This window comes from Dasypus novemcinctus, chromosome 4 (assembly GCF_030445035.2).
Source record: "Dasypus novemcinctus isolate mDasNov1 chromosome 4, mDasNov1.1.hap2, whole genome shotgun sequence".
NCBI lineage: Eukaryota > Metazoa > Chordata > Mammalia > Cingulata > Dasypodidae > Dasypus > Dasypus novemcinctus.
Genome location: NC_080676.1, coordinates 94,668,324 through 94,690,016, shown reverse-complemented (window position 1 = coordinate 94,690,016; position 21,693 = coordinate 94,668,324). Strand labels below are relative to the sequence as shown.

Genomic DNA, 21,693 nt, shown 5'->3' with positions numbered 1-21,693 from the left:
CTCATCTTGAATCTCAGAAATCTATCTGGAATAATTTTTTTTCCATCTGAAATACATTCTTTAGAATTTCTTTAGTTTAGAGATGGTTGATTGCAAACTCAGTTATTGTTTATCTGACATGTCTTCATTTTTCCCTTATTTTGAAATATATTTTTGATGGGCATATAATTCCAGGGTAGAAGTTATTTTCTTTTAGCACAATGAAATTATTATTCTACCTTCTTTTGTCTTCAGTGGTTAGTCTCAGTTTAAGTTTCTCTTCTTGGAAATCTTTTTTCTTTTTCTTTTACATTATCCTTACGTCTGGTGTTTGGCATTGATCTACAAGGTTGCTGGGTGTGGATTTCTTTTTATTTATCCTGTTTGGAATTTGTTGTGTATCTTGAATCTTTGGATACATGTTTTTCATTGGTTCTGGAAAATTTTCTAACATTACCTCTTTAAATATTGCCCCTTTACCATTCTACCACACATCTTTTTCTGGAATTCCAGTTCAATGTATGTGAAACCGTCTCAGGCTCATTCATGTCTCAATGTCTCATAGTTTTTTCCTTTCTATCTCTCTGCACTACATTCTTCAGTTCTATCTTCCATTTCACTAATTCTGACTTCAGCAGCATCTAATCTGCTTTAAACTAATCTATTGAATTTTTAAAATTATTACAACTTTTCAGCTCTATGTGACTCATTTTGATTAATCATGGTAAATTTTAGTCTTTTATTTCTTTAAATATATAGTAAACATACTAGTTATATTGATAATTCAAATAGGTGAAGCCTTTGTGTGTTTATTGTTTATACTGATTCTTGCTCATTGTGGCCATATTTCCTTGTGTACTTTGTGATTTTGATGGTGACCTAGTAATGATCAGAATTTATTTGTGGGACCTCTCTGAAACCTGTGTTGAAGGCAGCTTTCTATCTAAGAGGATCTGTGTCTATTTTTTCAATCCCTAAGGGAACATTACCAACCTGGCATTACTGTAAATTTTCACCTCAAGTTTTTCAGATCGCATGGGTGGTGTGAATTCAGGTTGTAATCCTCTATGGGCCGGCCTGTGGTTATGACTTCTGAGGTGAGAAATTTCCCCCTCATTTCAACCAGTGCCAAAGTTTAATACTGCAATTTTCCTTTCAGTCCCCTTAGGAAATGGGGAATGAGGTGGTTTATTTCATTGTCATACTAAATAAAAGTACATATTAAACCTATATTTACCCTCACATTGAGTGTCTTGCATTCCAGTGAAATTTAAGAGGATCTCACTATTAGACTTCAAATTTGAGAAGATCTTGGAATTACACCTATCCCTTCCACATCATGGTGGTTAGGAATGTGGTGCCCCTCCTTGTAAGCTGGAAAATCCATGCAAAATTTTTTGACCCTCCCTTCATACCAGAGAAAAAGTCTGAATTTGTTCTTTTTCTCTTTGGGGGTGTTTACAGTACCTTATTTGTAAAACATGGGTTAAGTATTATACAATACTATACATATACTTTATGCATTTCTGAGTTTCTAAACTTATTCTATGTCATCTGCTGGCCTTTGAGTGTCATCTGTGCCTTCCACAAAACTCCCTCCAAATTCCCATTTAATTTCTTTTGCTGACCCATGATATATCAAAACTGCTCTGAGGATAGTCATGATGTGGAAGGGATAACCATAATTTTTTGTCCCTTGCATTCCTCAAGACCCTGAAAACTAAAGTTCAAGTTCAAAAGATTTGGTAAGTGCTTCCAAAGTGAAAGCCATCATCAATGTTCAAGTTCATGCTTTCCCTTAGTTTTGGCATCTAAGTACCATTTATGTTCTTGCCACCTCACTGATACATTTAAATGCAAGCTTCTTTCTTTATTTATCCAGAATATTTAGTTTTTGTTTGCTTGGTTGGTAGTGGGAATGCCAATCTGGGATCTAATCCATCATACTGCCAGATATGAAAGTCATCTTCACATGTCTCATCTCATGCTGTTCCTTCTGGCTGCAAGACTCATTTTCCACACTGGACTAGTTATCAGTTTATTGCCTCTCAGTTCCAGTCACCCTTTACTGCCTGCTGTGCAAACATGTAGCTGGATCTTTTAAATAAGTGTTTATCAGCTGGCAGAGTGGTAAGCTTTGCCAGTAGAGGGCAATGAAGAGACAATGCTGGAGGAAGTAGTTTTTTCTTGGTCCTGAAGTGCTTCTACAGCCGGCTTCTGCTGTGTGGGCAACTTTCTCCAGCCAAGCTCCTACAGCACTCGCACAAGACTCTTGTAGTACTTGCAACTTCTCCAGTGTCTGGCCCCTGCAGTGCACATGGCTTCCCAGCATCCATGTCTTGTGGTGTTGGGCAGCTTCTCCAGTAATAGCCTCCTGCAGCTCAGGCTGCTTCTCCAGTGCAGGGCCCTCAGCAGCAACAAGCAGCAAACAGCTTTCCATAGGACCCCTTTGCGCTGTAACGTAGCAGAGTGCCTTCAGTGAGATACGTCCCAGTAAACAGCTTTCCCTGGCACCCTGGAGCAGGTATTTTCAGCAAGTTCTGCCACAGTAACTTTTTTGCTGTTCAGTGAGTAATGGCTGTGCCTTCTCAGACCTGGGTGTGGGAGCAATGGGGGAGGAGAGTGGGGGGATCTTCCCTGGGATTTCTATCTCAGCCCTAGGGGTAGTGGCTGATCCTTACACCTACTCTTTTCATATCATTCGAAGTTCTTTTTACATCTTACTAACCAATCCCTCATTAATCAAATTACCTTTTGTAGTTAATGATTCTTTATATTAAACTTTCCCTATTCAATTTACCCTATGTTTTGTCTCCTGATTTGACCCTAACTGATGTCTATCCTTTTATCTGGTCACCTCATATTTCCTCATCAAGATCAACTCAGGCATTACTCCCATTATGGTTTAGGTGTATTAGAATGGACCATATGAAAATGTCATTTTCGTAAGTCAAAAATATTTGAATATTGGCAATTTCATATGGCTCAACTAATATTTTCTCTGTAGTTTCTACTGCATAACTCTACCAGAATTAGCCTACTAGCTGAAAATAATTATTATACAATGTCCCCTAGTATAAGGTTGCAAACTCTTGGTAACTAATTTTAACTTTTTATTCCTAATGCCCAAATGTCTAATCTTATCCACAATTATGATATGCTAAAAAATGCCTGTTGAACTAACTGAATACTGACAAATCATTTATTCTCACTAATCTACAATCTCTCCATCTCTTAACTGGGACCATTAACCCCTGTGCTTTTTCAAATGTTTTTAAAAAGGACTAAATGAATATTTGTTCCTCCTCCCTTACTGCAGATGAAGGCAGACGATGCTACTAAATGTGTTATTTCATGTGGGAAAAATATTTGAAGAATCACTCTTTTAACAATGATTTTATTTTAAATTATAATTGATTGTATAATTATTTGAAGAACACAAAAAGTATAAAAAAGAAAATAAAAATTATTCGTAATCCTACTAACCAGAGATAAAACTGTTAATATCTCATGTTAGTTATTTCTAGCACATTTACGATGAAGATTATAAAAACTCAAACTGGGAAAAAACTATATGTACATTTTTTAAATCTGCTTTTTCCATTCAGTGTAATATTGTGAGCGTTTTCCCATATCAATAAATAGTCTTTGAAAAATATGTTTTTATTGACTGAGTAATATCCTATCATATGAATAAAAGATCCACAATTTATCAAATTATTTGTATATTCATGGTGTTTGAAAATTTTTGCTATTAAAATAACATTAAGATAAACATTCTTATAAATAGTTATACACATCTCTCATTGTTTCCTTGAAAGAAATTAGTGGAAGGATATAGTAGATCAAAGTATACAAATATTTCTATGGTTTTTGAAATTATTACCTAATTTCCTTCGTAAAACTTTGCACTACTTTTCATTCCAACAAGAAAACAACATTTCACTGCATACTCAACAACAAATGGTTTTCAAAAAATAGCCAATTTAATTGTTAAAAAATACTAATTGCTTTTAGTAATTACTGTACATATTTTCGTGTGTATTGGTCCCTGGATTCCTTTTGATGTTAAGTATCTATTTATATGCTTCCGATTTTCTAAAAATTGGCATGAATATAATTTTTAATTTTAATTTTTGATAGTTTTTTTATATACTATGGCTATTAACCAATTTTTCATATTTTTAAAAAAATTTTAAGTATATCACTTATACATAAACATACATAAACAATAAGTGTATAGTAATAGTTGTGAACTTACAAAACAAACATACATAACATCATATAGGGCTCTCATACCTCACCCTACTCCCAATAGCTTATATTGTTATGAAAAATTTTTAACTAATGATTTAAGAGCATCCTCAAAATATTACTACTAACCAGAGTATCTTACATTTGGTATATTTCCCCCCAAATCACACACAATTATTATTATTTTTATATCATTTATACATGAATATACATAACAATAAGGGTACGGTAAATGTGAACTTAACAGAACAAACATGCATAACATCATACAGGGGTCCCATACATCAACAAACCACCAGCACCTTGCATTGTTGTGAGACATTTGTTACAAATTATGAAAGAATATCATAAAAATCTTACTACTAACTATAGTCTATATCATACATTTGGTGTATTTTCCCCCAACACACCCTATTATTATTTTTTAAAATATATTTTTATTACAGAAGTTGTGAACTTACAAAACAATCATGCACATTTGCAGGATTCCCATACAACAGCCCTCTATCAACACACCACACTGTGGTGGAAATTTGTTACAGATTATGAGCTAATATCATCAGATTATTACCACTACCCTCTATCAACACACCACACAGCGGTGGAACATTTGTTACAGTTTATGAGATACTATCATTAGACTATTACCACTAACCATGATCCATAGTGTACATCTGGCACACTTTTTCCATACTTCCCCATCAACACAGTACATCTTTGGCATAGAAGCATGAATATTATTGTTGTTAACCACAGTCCATAGATCACTTCAGATGTATGTTTCCCATGTTTCTCCACATTACCATCACCCTGAAACAGTGATGTACATCTGCTCTAGCTCACAAAAGACACTCTTGCATCTGTACAATCAACCACAGTTCTCATCCACCTCTGAGTTTACTGTGTTATTCAGTCCCTAGATTATTCTCTAGCTCTTTTTCAGTTGACATTTATATCCCAAGACTACCATTTCCATCCACATTCCCATTTATAAACCAGTTGTTACTCACTATAATGTGTTACCATCAACTATACATCTCCACACTTTTACAGTAAAGTAACTAAAACTTCTATATACATTAAGCATCAGTTTAAGAATCCACCACCTACCACCAGGTCTTGAAGTTTTCCTATATTTTCTTCTGGAAGCTTTATGGTTCTTACTTTTATATTTAGGTTTTTTATCCATTTTGAGTTAATTTTTGTATAAGATGTGAGACAGGGGTTCTCTTTCCTTCTTTTGACTATAGATATCCAGTTCTCTCAATACCACTTGTTGAATGGACTGTTCTGTCCAAGCTGGGTGGATTTGACAGGCTTGTCAAAAATCACTTGTTCAGAGATGTGAGGGTCTGTTTCTGAACCATCAGTTTGGTTCCATTGGTCTATGTGTCTGACTTTATGACAGTACCATGTGTTTTTCCACTTTAATTAGGTAATATGATTTAAAGTCCAGAAGTGAGACTCCTTCAACTTTGCCTTTCCTTTCCTTAAGATGTTACTGGCTATCAGGGCCACTTATCCAGTCAATTAAATTTTTCCATTTATTGAAAAAAATGCTGGTGGAATTTTTATTGGGATTGCATTGAATCTGTTTATCAATTTGGATAGAATTAACATCTTAATGATATTTAGTCTTCCAGTCTGTGAGCATGGAAAGTTCTTCCAATTATTTAGGTCTTTTAAAATTTCTTTTAACAGTGCATTGTAGTTTTCTGAATACAAATGCTTTACATCATTAGTTAAGTTTATTCCTAAATATTTGATTCATTTAGTCACTATTGTAAATGGAATTTTTTCCCGGACTTCCTCATCAGATGGCACATTACTAGTGTCTTTTAAAGTCTATTTTATCTGACATAAGTAAAGCCACTCCAGGTATGTATGTATGTATGTATGTATGTATTTATGTTACTGAATGTGTAGAATAACTTTTTCTAGCCTTTCAGTTTCAATCTATTGGTGTTCTTGGGTCTAGGATATCTTACAGACAGGCTTATATTTTCTTATCCATTCTGCCAATCCATATATTTTCAAGGAGTTTAATCTGCTAACATTCAATGTTATTACTGTGAAGGTAGTTCTTATTTCACCCATTTTGACCTTTGGGTTTTATCTGTTGTATGTATTTTATTTTCACTGTTCTTTTAAAGTTTTTAGTTACTTTTACTGATATAATCTTCATTTCTAGACTCTTTTCCAAGTCTCTCTGTTCTGTCTTTTCTGTTTAGACTGTAGCATACCCTTTAGTATTTCCTGCAAATTCAGTCTCTTGGTTACAAACTCTCTCAGTTTCTGTTTATCTGTGAATATTCTAAACTTACCCTCATTTCTGAAAGACACTCTTGCCAGATAAAAGATTCTTGGCTGGAAATTTTTCTCTTGCAGAATCTTAAATATATCATACCACTGTCTTCTTGCCTCAGATGAGAAATTGGTATTTAATCTTACTGGGTATCCCTCATATGTTATGCATTGCTTTTCTCTTGCTGCTCTCAGAATTCCCTCTTTGTCTTTGGCATTTGACATTCTGATCAATATGTGTTTCAAAGTTGCCCTATTTGGATTTATTTGGGTAGGAGTACCCAATTGTGCTTCTTGGACACAGATATCTATGTCCTCCCATAGGATTGGGAAATTATCTACCATTATTTCTTCAAATATTCCTTCTGGCCCCTTCCCCTTCTCTTTTCCTTCTGGGACACCCATGAAACATACATTTGCATGTCTCTTGCTGTCATTTAGTTCTGAAACCTTCTTTTGTTATTTTTTCTTCATTTGTTCTTTTGTATGTTCAATTTTGGAGGCCATTTCTTCAAGCTCACCAGTCCTTTGTTCTGCCTCCTCAAATCTGTTCTTATATGATTTCAAAGTATTTTTAATTTCATTTACAGTGCCTTCCATTCCATAAGGTCTGCTATTTTTCTACATGTGTTTTCAAAGTCTTCTTTTTGCTTATCCAATGTCTTCTTTTTTTCCTCCAATTTTATTTTTATTCAAGTTTATAGATGACAAGGAATGTTACATTAAAAAACATAAAAAAACAAAAAACATGAGGTTCTCATATAACCCACTCCCCACCCCCACCATAGCATTTTTGTAAATTGTATTTTTTGAAGATAAAAATACATCACACAAAAAAATGTTACATTAAAAAATATGAGGTTTCTGTATACCCCCACTCCCCCACCCCACTCCTCCCACACCAACAACCTCCCTCATCATTGCGGCACACTTATCGCACTCGGTGAACACATTTTGGGGTACTGCTGTACTACACAGATAATAGTTTACCCTGTAGTTTGCACTCTCCCCCAGTACATTCAGTGGGTTATGGCAGGATATATAAAGTCCAGTATCTGACCCTGCAATATCATTAAGGACAACTCAAAATCCCAAAAATGCCCCCACATCACATCTCTTCTATTCTCTCCCTGCCCTCAGCAACTACTGTGGCCACTTTCTCCACCTCGATGTTAAAATTTCTTCTATTACTTGTCACAATAGTTTTATAGTAGAATATCAGTAAGTCCACTCTAGTACATATTTTATTCCTCCATTCTGTGGACCCTGGGATGGTGATGTCCTTTCCACCTTTAGATCAGAGGGGGTTTAGATTCCACATGGATGATGGATACAATTCCTCTGCTTACAGTTGTAGGCACTCTTGGTTCCCTGGTGTGGTGGTTGACCATCTTCACCTCCCTGTTAGCTGACCTGGGTAACACCAACAAACCAGAGAGTAGGAGTCACCACTCAGCTGAGGCTCAGGGCCCAGCTGGCACATGGGCAGTCCAGAGATTCAAGTCTCCTGAGTTTTGACCAACCCTAGCACCAACCACAGGTTCAGTAAAAGCGAAAGAAGAGGTATATGTAGAAAAGTCACATCTGAGTCCAGCTCCATCACACTCAGGAGCACAAACTCCAAAGTAGGGCCCTCTAACATGGCACAGAGCTCCAAATCCATGTGCCATGACTATATACCCTGTGGATCTCCATAGCCTTCAGGAGAACCAGTACCTAGGGTTGTATTTACTTTGGCTTTTTCTGGGGTCCTGTTGAGGTATGCATAAGTGTGACCCCTCTGATGACCTCCTGACTCTTTTTTTTAAAAACTTCTTTCCCCCTCCCTCCCCCAGTTGTCTGTTTTCTGTGTCTATTTGCTGCGTGTTCCACTTCTGTTGTTGTCAGTGGCCCGGAAATCTGTATTTCTTTTTGTTGCATCATCTTGTTGTGTCAACTCTCCGTGTGTGCGGCACCATTCCTGGGCAGGCTGAACTTTCTTTCGTGCTGGGCAGCTCTCTTTATGGGGTACACTCCTTGCGCATGCGGCTCCCCTACACGGGTACACCCCTGCGTGGCATGGCACTTCTTGCTCGCATCATCACTGTGCATGGGCCAGCTCCACATGGGTCAAGGAGGCCCGGGGTTTGAACCACGGACCTCCCATGTGGTAGACGGATGACCTAACCACTTGGCCAAGCCCGCTTCCCTCTGACTCTTTTTGGAAGACGCTTAGCCATATCAACACATTTGTCTTTGCCATTTCCCCCTTTTATTCAAGGTCAAAGAGCAGTTTTTAACACTTGATTCAACATGTAGGCTGAGATAGTCTGCTGGTCTGAGTTGACTCTTATTCAAGGTCTCTTTCTAGTTGCTTCTCCAGTTAATGATTGGTAGTAATCCCTTGGCACCAGGGAGGTTCATCCCCAGGAGTCATGTCCCATGTTGGGGGGGAGGTAATGCATTTACATACTGAGTTTGGCTTAAAGAGTGGCCACATTTGAGCAACATGGAGGCTCTCAGGGGGTAACTCTTAGGCACCCTACAGCTCTAGGCTTAGTTCATATTTCAGGCACACAGGCTCCTAAGCATAATCATCAGTATCAAGGGCTCATTATTGAACCAGCATTCCTTGTTGATCTTTGCCATTGCACTTGGGGGATTATTGTTGTTCCATTGGGGAATGTGACAGAGCTCCCTAGGTGGAAATTCAGCACTCCCTCAGTTGATGTTTGTAACTGTAATTACTATAAAAATACCCAACATATATCCTAACATATTTATGTTCCCTACATACATGTCCTGGAGAACTTCCCCCACCCATGTGCCCCCAATCAACAACACCCCACACCACAGTTCCTCTCCTGCCATAGTTGAACCTCTCTGTGGTCCAAAACTTCTTCAACAATGAATTCTAATATTTTGCCAAATTCAATTAATAGGAAATTGAAATACAGTGATGGGTTTAAAGTTTAGAAATAGAATACATAGTAATTAGAAATAATAAAAGTAAAAATAAATTGGTGTATTAATAAAATGAAAAATATTATAAAGCTTTGTTTCTAACGTTTTGCCTTTCATCACTGTAATAGGTGTTGCCCTGTATATACAGTGGCAAGGCACTATCATTTCTTACTCAGTGTCTACATCCTTTCCTTTTTTTCTAATTTTTAATTTTGTCTTCAGAAAAGTTTTAGATCACAGTAATTCACATATACAATATAGGGGACTCCCAGATACCCAACATCGAACCCTTTTCCCCTTTCCCCTTTCCCCAGCAATGACTTCTTTACATGTTTATGTTATATTTGCTGCAGCTGATATACCAATGTCTTCTTAGTATCTCTTTAGCCATCTTATTGAATTTATTAAGGAGATTTGCTAAAACATCTGTGATTAGTTGTCTCAACTCCTTTATGTCATCTGGAAGCTTACCTTGTTTCTTTAACTGTGCTATATATTCTTGGTATGGATTGTAATTTTTTCCTGGTGTCTTGGCATCTGGTCAGAAACTGTCCAGAAACCAGAAACTGAGGTGGCGCCGCTGACAGGGAATTTCTCTCCACATCAGAGGTCCCCAGCAGGATCAAATCCTGGTGAATCCTAGAGGAGTAAGACAAGAAGACAAAAAAAAAAAAAAAGAAAAAAAAAGAAACAGAGAAAGAAGATCTCACAGTGAATGGACATGGACACAGAGACACAGACAGCAAAAATAGCAGGGCAGTGGGAGGGGGAGGAAAAAGGGAGAAAATAAATAAATCTTTAAAAAAACAAAGCTAATAATAAATATGGTTTTACTTTATTTGTTTTATGATTACCTGATATAGTGTCCATAATGGTCTAGCCTTTATATGTCTTTTATTATTTATGATTTTTATTAAAGTGTCATCGTTCTTAACATGTGAGTGAACCCTGTCTGTTAAAATAAATTTTCCTAGCATATTAACAGGCAATTGTCTCTCTTTTTTGGCAGATCAATGATATTTCTTTTAGCTTCTTATTTTGAAATAATTTCAAACTTACAGGGGAATCACAAAAATAATACAGATAACTCCAACATACCAACCCCCACAGACACTCAGATCCACCAATTTTAACACTTTACCACCTTTGCCTTGTATCTATTGCCAATTGTCTTTTTTTCTCCTCCTTCTCCCCCCACCCCCATTTTTGATGTCTGTGTCCATTCACTGTGTGATCTTCTGTATCTATTTCTCTTTTTGTCTTCTCTTCTCTTTTTATTTTCTCCTCTAGGATTCACCAGGATTAGATCCAGGGGACCTCTGATGTGGAGAGAAGCTCCCTGTCATTTGAACCACCTCAGTTCCTGGTTTCTGTTGAGCCTTGCCTTGACTCTCCCCTTCATATCTCTTTTGTTGTGTCATCATGCATGACTCACTTGCGTAGGCACTGGCTTGCTGCACAGGCACTAGGCTCACCGCACAAGCACTTGGCTCGCTGCATGGGCACTTGCTTGCCACGCAGGCATACTTTTTTTTTTTTTTACCAGGAGGCTCCAGGAATCGAACCCAGGTCCTTCCATATGGTAGGCAGAAGTCCAATCACTTGAGCCACATGTGCTTCTCCACCAATTCTCTTTTGAATTTGAAATATTGTCTTTGCTGAGGGGGGTGGGGTGGGTGTGCTTGTGTGTACATATATGTACTTTATGTTTGTGAAGTATCTGACATCAATTTCAGTGGAGCTGTGGAGACAGAGTTAGGAAAATGTAGTTTTATTCCATTCTTGTGTCCACCAATACCTTTTACCTTTCTTGCTTGACACAACAGAAGATCCTCTTGCATTTCTGCTCTTTCAGCTAGTGTCTTAGACATCAACAATCTAAGACTGTGTTGTGTTCTTAGTTGCCGGAATGCCGAAATTCAGACACCATGAAATGCATTGGCTTTACCAATGGGAATTTATTAACTTACAAGCTTACAGTTTTGAGGCTTGGAAAAATGTCCAAATAAAGGCATCATCAGGCAATGTTTTCTTCCCAAAGGCCAGCTGCCAGCCATCCTGGCCTCCTCTGTCATGTGGTAGCATCTGCTGGTCTCCCCCGTTTCTTCTGGGTTTCATTGCTTTTAGCTTCTTGCTTCTGTGTCTTTCTTTCACTTTGTCTGAATTTCATTCTCTTATAAAGGACTCCAGTAAGAGGATTAAGACCCACCCTGAATAAGGTGGGTCACATCTTAACTTCAGATCCTACTCACCAAAAGATCCTACTTGCAATGAGTCCACATCCATAGGAATGGCTTAACTTTAAGAACATACTCTTCTTGGGTCCATACTGCTTCAAACCATCACAGGTTCATGAGGGTTAAGGACATTTTTTGGATGTTCTACATGGGTATGACATAAACCTTTATGGAATGTATTGGAATTCCCCAAGAGATTTGGGATCTGTTTCTTTGCCCCTTGGAGCTTGCTTTACATGTCCCACCAGCAACCCAAAGTACCCTCAAGGCTCCTTGGAAATACAGAATGTATCAATCAAAGTTTTTATTGAAAGAAACAAACTGTCCTCTGGTGAATTTACTCAGAAAAAGAACTTAATAAGAAAATATTCAGTAGCTTACAGACTTCTAAGAGGCATCGAGAACCAGGCTTAGAGGCTGTGCTGCCAAATATAGTGGCCCTAAACATGTCCCAGAACCGGCTTTGTGATGTGACTGCTGCTGTGGCCACCACTCACTGTTATAAGGATGGATTCTGAGTGGCCCCTGCTTCTTTACATGCTGGCTTTGACTCATAGCTCTGAGTGGCTAAATCTGATTGGTGGAATTTATGACAGCTGTAAGAGTGATTAGAAAGTAGGTTGCTGGTATTATTAGTATATATAAGATGAGAGTAACTCCTCCTACGAGGAAAGGAATTTGGAACTGGTTAGACATAAAGAATAGTGAATGTCCATTTCCTAGACTGATACAGATGAATACCTAGTGCTTATAAGAACCTAAACATGAGACGTTCAGAGGTTCCCAAAGGGATTGACAGTATCTCCATATAGCATCTTGAGCATTTTAATTAACACACATTTGCTAACAGAAATCTACCATGTTCAAGGCAGTACTCCAGATATCATGGGAGATGATATAATGTGTAAGAATGTGTAAGAAATTCATGAAGGCTACGATCTACATGTGGATGCAAGATTTTCACAAATAAGATATTAAAAGATTGGATTAACTAAAATACAATGGCAATGCAAAGCAGTGCATAACTATGGCCTTAGTTTATTTCTCCCAAAGAAGAACCTGAGACATAAATTGAACCAGGCTGTCCCTTTTATAGGTGGTCCTGGGAAGCAGGAGTAAGGGAGTTGGAGAATTCATGAGGAAACGAAGAAAAGCCAATATAACAGTGCCCTTTAGAGATCACCCCTTAGACAATGACAGCTCATTACTGCCAGGATCTCCATGATGCATACAGAATAGAAGAGTCCACCAAAAAAAAAAAAAAAAAAAGAGGGAGGTGAGAACATTTATCCACTGTTTCCATATCCCATAGATGAAGGGATTTCCCTAGGAACAAAAACTTGCCTACACTTCCAGGATGGGTTTGTCAAGCACCTTCTCTCACAGCCAGTCCTGTGAGAGAGTGCACTTGAGGTGGGTGAGGTGGGAACACTCACAGTGTGAAGTGAGTCTGAGCTTGCATGGACCCCTTCTGAAATCAGAACTGGGTCAAAGGCATATGCAAGGGCATCAGAGGTGCCTGTTAAAACTGTCGACCTTCAGATACACTTAAAAGGGATGATGCATTCAAATGAGCACAAGGTCACTGCAGGCTGGAATGTCTGGGGTGGTTTCCTTAAAGCGACCAGATTTCATCTGTGCCTGGAAAGAAAGGACTGAATTTCTCATGCCAGAAATTTTGCAAACACACAAGGATCTGGCGCTATCTAACGTCTAGTTATGCTGAATGCAGCAGTTGTATATTCCAGTGCATTGCAGTTCCTTGATTCTGGTTCCTCTTCCAATAACATACTGAGGTTATGACATGTGGCATCTTTCAAATGTTTGCCCAGGCTTTGACACTGAAAAATATTCCCTTGATTCAGATGGTTTCAGAATAGTAACAATTCTAATAAAGTTAATAGTGGTTAATTGAAAGTCCTTATATTAAAAAAAATACAGCCTATGATAATTTAATTTAATGATAGTTCTAATAAAATAGCTATTATTACTTATAGGTGATTTATTTTCCTCATAATTTTCATTGCTTACAAGCCATCTCTAAAATGAAAATAAATTCCTTCATATTTAGGAACCAGCAATTATTTCAAAGAATATATATTAAATTGTTTATAAGTTTAATGTACAATGTGGGTCCATCAATAGTTACATGTTTTGAATCACTTCATCTTCCCTATTGCCATTAATATTAAATATAATCTATCCATCCTGATGAAAAAAAATGAAATTCTATTTCTCTTAAAATTTATGTGATATAGACTTTACTTAACACAATCTTGCATATCATCTGATTATTTCAAAGTAAAGTGTTTTCAGACTTAAAAACACCTGATTTACGAATGCCCCTAGCATAAAGCTATTTAGTTGCCTCTTCCCTTCCCTCACTTTTGCTCACTCATTCTGAAGTGGGATTCTTTCCTCCTCATTCCTCTTTCTCTTCCTATGAACCATCTCTCTGTGGACAACTCCTAGTTGTCTAAGTTGATGATACTATGGAAATGCATATAAACACGATGCATAAAAATCCCAGGCCCAGAAAACCCATTCATTCGCCTTTTCTCTCTCAGATCAGTGATGGCTCTGTTATTGCTCTGTGCTCTTTCCACCCCTAATCCCCTTTAACAATTTCCTCAGTAAAATCTCCATCTTTTTGTTCAATGTAATGAGATAATGTTCTTCAATGCAATTTGTAAATTATAAAACAACGTACAAATGCAGTTTATTTTCATCATTTCTGATTCCCCCAAATAACCCAAGTCAGGCTGGATGAGCAGTACTTGTGATATGTTTTCAAAAAAAGAGAAAATGCCAAAGCTTAGTAAATCAAGTTTCCTTTCTTACTCTAAAAGTATACATACTAAATGAGCAATATCATAGTCTACAAGAACAAAATAAAATATGTACCTCAAAACCAACCATCAAAACATAGCCATTTTTTTTCCTTCCTGCCTTTTATCCAGGCATATTTTCTTATAGGTATGGTCATATTCTATCAAAAATTTTGTAGTCTGCCACTCTCAGTGAACCTCATAGTTTAAAAACTTAAATACCTATAATATCCTATAAAATGAAGATATTTTATTGAAATTTTATATAGCAAAAACACCAGTACCATTAACCTTTTAAAGCTTTGAAGGTATTCAGAAGTCCCCTTCAAAAAAAACCCATAGAATTTTCTGGCTATTCCCCTCTAATTAAGCTATTAGCCTAACACTCACTATTAAAAATAAATAGGGAACTGATGTTGCTCAAGTGGTTGAGTGCCTGCTTTGAATATGGGAGGTTCCTGGTGCATCCTAAAAAAAATCTAAAAGATAAACAACAACAAACAAAACAAAAGAAAAAACCGAACTCAGGGAAGCTGATGTGGCTCAGTGGTTGAGCGCTGGCTTCCCACATATGAGGCCCTGGGTTCAATCCCTGGTCCCTGGACATGCAAAAAAAAAAAAATATATATATATACACACACACACACACACACACACACATATATACATATGCTTTAAGTATGTAAAGTGTATGGTATGTAAATTATACCTCAATAAAGCTATGCTAAAAATTACAATTAAAAAATCAATGTTAATGTAGTCCTCCTTGAAATGTGACATTTTAAAATAGTTGGTAGTGTAGCAGGATAATTTATTAAACTTTTTTGTTTTTCCCTTTGTATTTTTCCCTGACCTCAATCCCAGATGGACTTTGTATTTCTTTTTCCCAGAGGTATTTGCATGGCCAAATAGAAGCTACCTGAAGCAAATTCTCTTCTCAACTTGGATTAAAATCTAAACTCACTGAAGAGTTAATGCAAGGTGTCTCAGAGAAGGACAAAAGAGAGGGAAGACCCTTTGAAGGTTGCAAGGGGAAGAAGGAGGGTTTTGGTCTACTCTGGGGAGAAGTCGGGGAAAAGGAGAAACAGAACTCTGAGGCAGGTGATGCTGGGATGTCCTACCTGGCAGGGCTAGGTCCCAGGCACAGAAACAACCAAACTTGCCTAAATTTGCCTTGCCCCAAGAGTGTCATGGAAGCATCAGAATCCATTAGACGAAGGGTCCACATGAACTGGTACAAGTGCCAGTGGAAACTAGGGTTGACTGGTAATCAGAAGCTTTGTTTTTCCAGAAGAACCTGGACATTTCACCTGGCATTTGTAGGGATGGAGAGACTAAATTTGTCTCCAGCCAGGAGGCACAATGATGCAGGCTCAGGGTTAATAAATTTACAAGGCATAAAGAAATACAATCATTTTTATTAAGAGCATTCACATTTGCTATGCTAGTACTGAAATCATATAGTATGCAATTATTTTCTGACTTTCATATTTAATGCATGACACTACTAATCAATTTTTGAGGTGATGGTTTATTTCCCCACAATGGAGTAGTACATGTTGCAATATTTTAAAACAGAATTTTAAATCTGGAAATGATCTTGTGGATCTTGTCCACTTCCCTTCACTTTACAGATTTAAAAACCGAACCCTCAGAAGGTTGGGTACATTCCCCTGAGTCACAGAGCTGAATCTGGGCTAGATTCAGGTATCGACACTTGGCGGCAGTGCTCCTCAGTTGCTGAGAGCCGAAATTTCAGTTGCAACTTTAAAGTGCTAATAGATTGATGAGTTATCAGGCCCTGCTGGGCAACCTGTAGTTGTCTACTTGCTATGGATACAGATGTTAAGTCGGATAATCATTGCACTTTTAGTTGTGATAAAGCTTGGCTTTGCCCAATTTATTTGAGGATGATGGACTTTCAAGTTTGTATAGCTTACCAAAAGAATGTCAGTACACTCCCAATGGCAGTGAACAACTGTAATCATTATTATATACGGTGTTAGTGCATTTTCCTTCCTTCATTTCTTTTAATGTTTTTACAATGATTTCTGAAAGACACATGTTGACCTACATTTTTTATTACTTCAGTACTATGAAAATGATGTAATTCAGAAGTGAAGAACCAGCAAAAATGACAACAAATACTAAGGGTCAGAAGAATTGTGAAACAAAAGGAATTAGTCGTTTATCATACAGATATGCAATAACACTGTAGTTTAAAATAAGGTAATATTTTCTCTGGCTGCACACTGGAAAGAAAAATAATTAGTACGAAGTAGAAAAATGTGCATGGCTTATTGTGACACATGCAGAACTGTTCTCTTCATTGTCATCCCATGCATGCTGTTTAAACATTTGTTACACATTTTATCCCCATTTAAGCACTTTTCCCACTCAGTAACTTAGAAGCAATTTAAGCAATTTTAAAATTCCACTCTGGGAGAATAAAACTGCCATTAGAAGGAAACATATTTACTTTGATTTATTTCTATCAATACATTTTAATTCAAAAATATTTTATGATTATATTGTGCAATAGTTGCAAATATATAGTATGGTTTTTGTCGAAGGAAACAAATATAATTTTTATTTGGTAATCTTACTAAATTTTGAATCTAAATTTGGGGATTTATTTATGAGGATTTTTTTCCTATTATATACAAGTTAACGGTTGTCGCTGGTAAACAGATTATTTTGATATATTACTGGGTGACCAATGTCAGAAAAATTGGTCTGTTCAGAAAAACAGCATTTTGGAGATAGGTGGCCTCACAGGCTCAAGTGATCTTTGTGGAATTTCTTCAGATTAGTATTGGATCTTGAGTATTATGGAACAATAAAATGATCTTGCCAATGTCCTCAGAGTTGATCAATTCAAGGTAAATAAGGCATGTTTTTAAATTCTTAAAGGACTGAACTAGAAACCCAGATGAAACGTTACTCTTTTATATTGGTAAAAGGAGCTTGGGCTAGGAAGTCAGCAGAACTGCGTTCTGACCCATGTTCACTGCTACTAACTGTGAGGGCAAGGTACTAATTTCTCTGAGACTCAGTATTTATATCTGTCAAATGCAACTGTCATAAGGATTAAAAGAAATATAAAAAGTACCCAACACTAATACAATGCCCAGTGCTCAGGAAATGGTGACTATAATGATGAGCATGATGATGACAATGGAAGGGAAGGACAAGGAGGAATAAGAGAAAAAGGAAGAGCAGAAAGGTGGAAGTGGACACAGGGATTAGAAGACTTGTGTTGGCTGATTAGCCTATTTTCTTCCTGAGTTAAAAGACAGTCAAGAGAGAATCAGAAAGCATTTAGGTTAGTAGACAATCAGAGCAAAGCAAATTAAGCAGAATATTATAAAGACTGGGGCCTTCAAGTCATGAGGATCTTCTAGATTCATCTCTTTCAAGGGAATGTACCTGTCTGACAATCAGGATAATATATATGTATTGTTTCAGCACCTAGAACTGTGCCTGAAAAATGGCATGTCTTTAGTATGTAGTTAATGAATGCATGCGTAGAGTACCCTAGCCCATAGACAATGCTGGAAATACAGTATCTTTGATTTAGCTATCTCAGGACTCAATAGAGACATTGCTCCTCACTACTTTTCCCCACCTCCACACTACATGACTGTAGAGTTTCTTCAATAACATAATCAAGTGGGTCCGAGACTTTCTCTGTTGCATCAGGCATGTATAGACACTGTTTTATTAAGCTCAAATCATTTTATTATTTACTGTAGTCATATTTTCAAAATGTTCTGCCTTATCACCCAACATATGCTTATGGCAGAGACTGGCTAGATGATCCTGAAACTCACATCTTTTCTCCTAGGCACAGTTAGATTATATTTCTTTTGACCAACTCAGTTAGATGTGGCCACAGAAATGAGTCCTAACCCATGGGATGTGGGTGCAAGTACTATGCCAAGCCTAACCTATAAAATTTTTTGCAATTCAGCTCTCCATCTTCCCTTATCCAGATGAATGGAGAAAATCCAGTGATTCTTGGAGATGGTGGAGCCATAAAGGGAAAAACCTGGGTCCCTGAATGATTGTATGGAGCAGAGCCTGTTGCCCTCCCCACCACCATGTACACATACATTGACCCTCAGTGAATTGTGATGTGAATGAGAAATAATCCTTTATTCTATTAAGTCACTGAGATTTGGGGATTATTTTTATAGTAGTCTATCCTCACTAGTTTACTTCTATTCAGGATAGACTCCACTCTACTAACTTTAATGATATATATTTTGTTTGAGAACTTGGAACAGCTCATTTTGTACTGTACTCCTGTACTTGGTCACCCAAGTATGACCTCTTTAGTCTTCCTCTTAGTCATCCACATCACACCAAATTAACCAATAAGCAGTCAATTCTACCCCTAAATATCCATTTCCTTTCATCCCATTACCCTAATATTTATTAGACCCCTGAATCACTGAAATAGGCTACTATGTTTTATTCTTCAACCCTGTTTTCATTCCTTCATCTGCCATCTATTATCAGAGTGATCATTCTGAAACGAAAACTTGATTTTTGTTCTAAATGAGTTCATATAGATAATGCATTTAATAAGTCTGAGCTATTTTCTTATCACTATTTTTTCAAATGTATGTATTTGTTATTGTGATAAATACAATTAAAATTTATTTGAAAATAACTGTTATATATTTCTTCATCATAGGATGGTAAAATATAACTACTGTCATGTAAAGGAGTTGATCAACATTTTGATGTTAAAAAGGGATCCACACTTGAATATTTGGGAACTACTGCTCTAGGCATTTAAAAATATTTGGATTAAGTTGAATGGAAAGTTATATCTTTTGTTTTTGTACATGTGGTAGATTCTGTGGCTTGGTTTGCTCAACCTCCATTCCACCATGCTTTTTTTGGGTGCCCCCTGTGTCATAGAGTCTAGAAAGCTACAAGCTATCTTTCCCAAATTCTTTTGCAGCAAGTGTTCTGTATGTACAAAATAGATGCATTCCTGTAAGGTTAAGAAATTTGAAAATGGGACTGTATCCATTTTCCTGCTTTCCTGCTTTTCTACTGGCAAGTCATTTGTGGAGACCCTTTTCTATAGCAGAGTTCCTGTGACCATTCATTCTCTGGCTTCCTGGGTGTGGAGAGGAATACTGGCAGAAGGGAGATGACATCCTTATGCCTCTTCAGTGCTTTTAGTAGTAATGCATATATATTTGAGCTATACCATTTGCTCAGTCAACAAATAATGCATGCAAAACTTATGAATTCCAGAACTCTTTTCGGTAATGTCAGGACATCCAGGGGTTTAGACTCATAATTGAGGACCATTAAGCAACATGTTTTTGGGCTTAATAATTCCATTGCTGTCCTCAGTGAGCCATACTACATTCTTATAGAAACCACTCCTGCTGGCCCAACAAACAGTCCATTCTTCTGATGCTTTGATTGATTTTGTCTTAATTACTTGCCCTAAATTTTTTCCTGCTTAAAATGACTATATTGGTTTCTGTTTCCTGCAGTGAATGCCTTCTGATAAAGGCCTTGGAAAATATTGTTCCATCTTACGTAGGGAATGTGTCTCCTCTCCTCTTCTTGCGTTAAATTTTTGGTTCAAGTGTCTTCTTTTCTGGGAAGCCTTCCCAGTCCCCACAACTGAGTAAAGTGCTTTTCAGTTCTGCCTTAGTCATAACCCTATGAGGACACTTCTCATTATGTATAGTAATGGACAATTATTTTTCTGTCTTCCCTAGTAGAATAACTAAGAGGGCCAGTTTTTTTCAGTCACTTTATACAGTACTTGGTGTAAAGTAGGTTCACCATAACAGCTTGTGGAGTCAATGAATGAACAAATGAGGATTTCTATAAATAATATTTAATAATGAATAACATAGAAAGGGGGAAACATAGCAGCATGGGAGAAGACATGTGGCTTATCTCATAAAAAGGTATGGCGGACAAGTATATGTAAAATAAGGCAGTGTTGAAATGCCTTGAGTCTAGGTATGTGCTTCTTAGACCCTAAAAAAGAGATCCCATATGGCCTAGATCAGGGATCAGCAAACTTATTCTATATAAAGGGACATATAGTAAATATTTTAGGATTTGTGGGCCATATGGTCCTGGGTACAACTACTCATCTCTGTCATTATAGTGAGAAAGCAGTCATACACAGATGCAGACAATATATAAATGAATGGAAATGGTTGTGTTCCAATAAGCATTTATTCCTGAACATTGAAATCTGAATTTCATATGATTTTCACATGTCATAAAAACAGTACTCTTCTTTTGATTTTTTTTTCAAACATTAAAAAATGTAAAATCCATTAAAAAATGGGGAGAAAAGGAGAAAGGGAAGAGAAGGAAAACAGATTTGGTCCAGAGGTAGTGGTTCAACAATTCCTTGTTTACAAGACTAAGGAAAGGTCTGGGTTTATAGTGAGGAGTGACTTAGAGTTTTTGAGTGGGCCCTTGTGTGCATTCCAATTCCTTCCCATGTAAATCAAAGATTATAACATATTACTTAATACATCTAACTTTGATATAAACATACTAAGCTTAAAAAGCTTTGTGACCTTGAGGTTAGGCCTCTTCCACCTGCCTCTTTAATTTCAGAAATATTTGAATGTTTTAAGTGTTTGATAGGTAATATCTGATGGTAAGATCTCAAAGTTCTAAGCATATGGCAAAACTATTGGTGAGCGTTACGTAGTAAGAATATATTCTCCCCTTCATTTTCAGTATGAAAGGTAAAGAGGCATAAATAACATGTGGAAGATTACCACTCCATTTTTCTTCCATTCCAAAAATGGACAAATCACCTTAATCACAGTTTTCAATAAAGTAGATGTCAAGAGATTATAGGCCCACATATTATACCTTGCTTTAGTTTCTTGGAAGAAAAATATTCTTGGAACTTTTCATATAGCTTCTCATGGAATTAGGGAGGTGGAAGGGATCCTCCTTACCCTACAATTCACAGGTGAGAAAGTCTTGAGCATAGTGTTTGTGCTGGTTTGAATCTTTTGTGGACCTGAGAAAATTATATTCTTATGCTAACCCATTCCTATGCATGCAAATCTTTTAAGTGGGATCTTTTCATTAGATTCAGTTAAGGAACTTTTTTATTATATCTCTTAGGA

At 36.9% G+C, this 21,693-nt stretch overlaps 1 long non-coding RNA gene across 1 annotated transcript in view; it reads right to left on the bottom strand.

Moving 5' to 3' along the window:
- The window catches only part of LOC139438891 (uncharacterized), a 112,179-nt gene extending 102,060 nt beyond the window's left edge, over window positions 1-10,119 (bottom strand). The window contains exon 1 of the long non-coding RNA XR_011648682.1: window positions 9,952-10,119. This is a non-coding gene — a long non-coding RNA (uncharacterized lncRNA). The remainder of the gene's footprint in view (window positions 1-9,951) is intronic.
- Window positions 10,120-21,693: the final 11,574 nt, after the last annotated feature.